General features: G+C 36.8%; 1 long non-coding RNA gene across 1 annotated transcript; it reads left to right on the top strand.

Annotated features, from left to right (window-relative positions):
- The first annotated feature begins 439 nt into the window (after positions 1 to 439).
- Positions 440 to 4,890, top strand: LOC136014423 (uncharacterized). The gene is made up of 2 exons (XR_010612690.1): positions 440 to 548; positions 2,654 to 4,890. It is a non-coding gene; the product is annotated as an uncharacterized LOC136014423 (long non-coding RNA).
- The last annotated feature ends 1,210 nt before the right edge of the window (positions 4,891 to 6,100 follow it).

Here is a 6,100-nt window from a genome sequence, read left to right as displayed (position 1 = left end):
GGTTTTCTCCCCCAGACACCCTCTGTATAAACACAGACAATTGCTTGGGTGCTTTGTCAAGGGTGATTTAGAAACTTCATTTTGTATTAGCAAGATTTGTGACAACGTTTTTACAAGGCTGCCCAGTACCTCATATCCAAACTACCTGCTACCACTTGATACAATATTAAAAGCTTTATGTATGTCTCTATGAAATCACCTGAATTTCCAAGGATTCTGTGCTTCATTCACACACCCAAAACCAACTGGATGACAGCAGTAGTGAATTCAAGGTCAGTTTTCATGGTGATGAAAGGTTATCAGCTGTGTTTCCAAAGGTTCCATATGAGGCTCAATGTTTAACACATTGTTAATAATCTACAATTCACAAAGTGAATAGTGAGGTAGAAAAAAGAAATATGTGTAAATAACCCAAACCTTTTTTATATTCCATTATACCTGGAGGCACCTGCGCAGAACTTAAACAGAACTTAATTAAGTAGGAAAAATGATCAACACAATGGCAATGTCCCTGTTGATAACCAGAGAGCCTCTTGAAGAAAATACAGGTATGTAAATGGTGTTACATGTCTGAACTTCTCTTTGACAACAGCATAATCAGTATTCTACACCAGTGGTACAAATTGCTAAAATATAGACTACTGAGATGTCTCATGGGAAAGGTAGCAGGGAAGTTATGGACTGTTCACCATGAACTTCTGCTCCATGTACAGCTGTGCTGAAAGGAAACAAAAGAGTTCTAGAGGTGAATAAATAATGGGATGGTAAGTAATATAGAAAATGTCCTTTATACTGACGCTGATGTAGCCCCTAATACTTCTTGCTTTAGACTGGCTCCTTATCAGAGAAAACATACTGCAAAAATAGACAGGTTGAGTGAAAATAGATAAGAACAAGTTATTGGTATGGAAAAAAATCTCTACTGAAAAGAAAGACTAAAAGATTATTATATTAAATGATTAAAGGGGAACATGATAAAAGTGCATGAAATAATAAGAATGACGTGAGAAAGTAGACTTTACAGGAAATAGCCCTTCAACATATTAAATGTAAATGTTTCAAAAAGAATAAACATAATTTCTACCCAGCTTATGAATGCATTGTGAATGTTATTGTCAGAGTATATCTTTGACATTTGAAACTCAGAAGACTTGAAAGTTCTTGGATGAACAGGCGATGAATTGTTTAATAGTAACACTAGGAATATTTCAGGTTTCCTGTTTTCTGTGATATTTGGGGTTTGATTCAGCCACCTGGGTCTAGGCATATGTACAACTAGAGTGCAATTTGAGATACACCAGGATATACTGTGTCATGTTGGCCTCATGAGGATGTCTTGGATAGATTATGGTGCCTTGGATGATTCTCGGTACCTGTGTTTCAGAAAACAAATACAGACCTTAAAGCTTGTCACCATCAGAGGAGAGACACTGATCTACGGAGCCACAGCTCTAATTTAGTGTGAAAGATCCTGTGTTTCTACTGTGTTTCCCAGCTGGAGTGAGCATCAGCTCAGTGAAAAAAAGCATGTATAAGGGAAATCAAAAAGAAAATCACTGAAACCCAAACTGGAGTCAAGCTATTATTTTCATAATATACTAGACAGAAAACCCAGATTATACAAGCAGTACTCAAAAGAAAGAAACAAGACAGAAATCATTCAGTCCTCCCCTTAGTCACCTCTATCCTCCTTGCACTAGGTCATCTAGCTATGTAGGTTAATGATAAACCTCCTGACTGCCAAATTGAAGTTCTACAGGTTGTATCAGTTAACTGATTATTATTCTCTGAGTATACTTCTAGGAAAAGCTATTACCTTCAGGCTTGAGGAAAGAAAATTCCATTCACTTCAAACCATTTTATTCATGGCTAAAGTTTTTCTTTAAGTTTTGTTTAACTACTATAAGCCTTTAAAGATAAGTTTGTCTCATTTTTCCAGTGAAGGTGGTGAGAAAGAGAAGGGAATGGAGAATACCGGTTTACATTATTAGAATTGAAATCTGATTTCTACCAAAAGATATCTTACTTCTTCAGAACAGAAACATACTATCAGGAGCATAACCGTACTAATTCAGGAAGGCTATATTTGATGTACACAAAAAAAAAAAAAAAAAGGACTTTATATTTTAAGAAAATATCTTAATAACTTTGCTATTTTAATTAAAGAAACATGAGAGGTCCTATATCCTAACCAGACTAAATAATGATATATCATCATAAACTACATAAACACTTTAGGATTACAAGACAATAAACTGATTTCATAGAATTGTAGAATCACTGTATGGTCTGGGTTAGAAGGGAACTTAAAGACCGTCTAGTTCCAACACCCCTGCCATAGGCAGGGACACCTTCCTCTAAATTGGTAAGTTTTGTTCCAAACCTATTATCATTTATAGAAGAAGCTTTAATGGTCATGTTACCTGAAAATCACATCTATAATGGGAAATCGGACAATTTGTGTAGTGTCTGTTTTGTGGTAATTTTCTCTCTCATTGTCATTAAAGAGAAGATGAATCCTTTAATTATACTTTAAAATTCAGTCATGCTGTTATCCCACTACTTAATTCAATTAAAATGAACCCTTGTTAATTCAATCAAAAGGAATCAAACTAACTCTTGAACTGTTTTTCTTTGTGTTTTTCTTTTGGAGGAGAACTGAGGGGGATAAAGGGAAGAAGCAAGAACTGACACCAGAGTGCTTGTCCCTGGACCCTGACAAAGCAAAGCTTGCTTCCTTTCATGCATATACAACAGCTCCCTGTAGGAAGGGGCCTGCACTATTTCAGTAGCTTTTCCACATGCCCAGAGTTTTGTCTGTCACTCCTTTGCAATGTGTAAGCAATAAAGTTATCATGAAATTCTTAGATATAAGATTAAAAATGGTGATGGGAATGGAGGGTGATTTATTATATATGACATGCCTTTCTGTTTATGCATTCATGAAGGCCATGTCTGCAAGATCTGTAATGCCAGCTTGCACACACTGCACAAATATGAATAAATGAATAATTGTTTTGATAATATTAAACAGCATGTGTGATGTAGCAGAGCAACATCTGTTATTAGCAGTATAAACAAAAGGAGTTTTTACTGATTGCATGTCATTCTGCATACAGGAACGATGTAATAGGTCCAATTTGGTGACTCTTTGCAGGCAGCAGGAGGGATTGTGTAGGCCTGCTGTGAAAAACAGGAACAAGATTAGAGCAACAGTTCTTTCAAATATGGAGACAAAAAAAGCTCTATAAAAATGCTAAAGGAGGAAAGTATGAAATCTACATAGAATTTCTTAAGTTCATAGACATAATTTCTCCTTTTGAATGTTATCATCTTCCCTTTACTTTTTCCTGTATCCTGCAGTGAGATGAATAGCAGTAAACAAATAACCTGGATTTTAGAGGAATTTGGCAACATTAAATACTTTTAAAGTACCATCTGAGATTATAACCATCTAGTTAAAATATCCTTTATGCTCACCAGAAACCAAGAAGAATAAACCCCAGCACTTCCTGTTTCTAAGTGTATTAATAAATCTTGACTCAAGAATGATGCTCTGTACTGGGGATTACACAAAAAATACCAAAAATTCGAATGTGGTTTTGTTAATGCAACCAAACAGAAATTGTATCTCGTTGCTGCTTAGACAACCAATGTCTACCAGCAGCAACTGGCTGTAAGTTCCTTCATCCTCACTGATGCCATTTTGGGCACTTTTCTGATTTCAAGATGAGTTATTTAAAGAAACTACACCAAGAGAGAAGTAATCTCTAAGGTTACTTTTCTGCTAGTAAAAACACCTGAAATACTTTTCAATGAGGACGAACGAATGCAGGAGTAAATACAAAGGAAGCCAATGGAGCACAAAGATGGAGCTACCTGTTCTGGATACTGCTTACTACATGATGAACTATATAATGAAATTGTACCTTCAGTCCACTATAGTAACTTATAACTAAGTATGACACAGTGTCTGTCTGGATACTTCCTTTTTACTTTTGCTCCATTAACCCTCTTTCACAACCTTTCATTAGCTTTTACATGATTACTTATTTTCAGCTATTGACTGGAAACCTCCAGGTGTACCTGAAATAAACCCTGTTCTGAATTCATACCAGATTTCTTCACTCAACACTACCCGTTTGTAGCTCCTTTACCTGATTTACCTACCCAGTCACTAGATCTCTAAGCCCATCATATATTTAGTACTGTACGCAGAATGAGGTCTCTTTCCTTAACTAAGATTATTAAACGGTTGCATTTCACTTTCTGAAAAATTACAAAGGAACATCAAAACAAAAGCAGCAAAATACTTTGGAAAAAAGAAATAGTACAGCTTTGTATAAGTAGCAAACTTCACCTTCTCAGCCATGGCCAGCACTGACTCACTCAGTTCTGATTCTTGCATAACATCACAAGAGCTCTGCTCATTTCATCCCACCACCTGACGGTACGGACTTGGGAATGTCAGTCTTGAGCTTGCCTTCTTTAGAGTGCAATTGTGAAATGGGCTTTCAGATGCACAGTATGTCTAAGACTAAAAGGAAATGTCCATGTTCTCTGACATGTGCAATTCTTCATTTTCATTCAAATATCTAGGTGGTTGAGGTGTTTTTTTTTATATTTCAAATGCGCATAGAAATGTAAATTTAATTTTCAATTGTTCTATGTAAAATAGAAACTTGACATACTTTCATTTCTGAACAAGGCAAAAATTCATTCCAAGACCTTCTTTTCTGTTTTCATTTAACTTTCAATTATTTGTGTACAAGACTGAGAATGTTGCACTGAGGACATGAAATCACTGTGAAAATAATTTTTTGTTTTTGTTTTTGTTTTTGTTTTTTTTGTAAGAACTCTGAGAATAAACTGATAAGAATGGGTCTTGCATGGATATCTGAATATGAATGCTTTCTTTTATTCTTTCTGGATGAGCCAAAGTTACTTCTGGAGAAAGATATAGAAGATTTTCATGGATATTCCAGTATGATAAACACAGCCATTAAAAGATTTAGTAACTCCAGAAGCGAGCACATTAAACAACTATCAAAGTAATATTTAATCTGAATCATAGAATCATAGAATAGTTAGGGTTGGAAAGGACCTTAAGATCATCTAGTTCCAACCCCCCTGCCATGGGCAGGGACACCTCACATTAAACCATGCCACCCAAGGCTCTGTCCAACCTGACCTTAAACACTGCCAGGGATGGAGCATTCACAGCTTCCTTGGGCAGCCCATTCCAGTGCCTCACCACCCTTACATCATTGAATCATCAATGAAGTTCAGAAATCTTAGGGCAGACACTAGCAAACATTTCAATCCACTACTTAATCCACCATTCAGTGCAGAACTGAGATTCCAAACTACCTGCAGAAAGCATACAGAATGCAGGATTGGGCCAGCAGTCTAATTCTTGAAGCAAATAAAAAAATATTTGAAAGAAGTGGGGAGTGAAAGAAGGATGTCTGTTGCTTCACAGGTGTCCTGGGTTCAGCTCTCTCTCTGTTTGTGTGTGTGTGTGTGTATGTGTATATATATATACACACGAGTGATGGTATATTGAAAATGTGAGATCTAAGCATGACATGAATGATATGGAATAAGAGGTGGATACTGTCCTGGGTTCAGCAGTGGCAGACATTTTTCTCCTTAGTAGCTGGTGCTGGTGCATTCTCTTCCCTTGTTATTTCCCTTCTCAGTATTACCATTGGTGGTAGCAGCAGTGGTTTGTGTTATACCTTAGTTACTGGACTGCTCTTATCTCAACCCGTGGGAGTTACATTCTTTCGATTCTTCTCCCTATCCCTCTGGGAGTGGGGGGAGAAGGTGGAGGGTGAGCGAGCGACTGCGTGTTTCTAGGTTGCCGGCTGGGCTTGAACCATGACAGCAAGCAATTAAAACCTGTCTTTACCTGGTGTTAAAAGGAGAGAGTAGTACATTTTTTACCGTTGATCGGAATTAAGCTGTTGTACCATGGGATGATTTTTAAATGACCACAGCAGGTTTTCATTCAGCTCATGCTTATTGCTTGTTAATACACCTTATCTCTCAAAATTTTAGTAGTAGAAAAAATACCATGCTGTTCAAGGACAACTCA

This window comes from Lathamus discolor, chromosome 5 (assembly GCF_037157495.1).
Source record: "Lathamus discolor isolate bLatDis1 chromosome 5, bLatDis1.hap1, whole genome shotgun sequence".
Lineage (NCBI taxonomy): Eukaryota > Metazoa > Chordata > Aves > Psittaciformes > Psittacidae > Lathamus > Lathamus discolor.
This window is presented reverse-complemented; position numbering and strand designations above follow the sequence as displayed.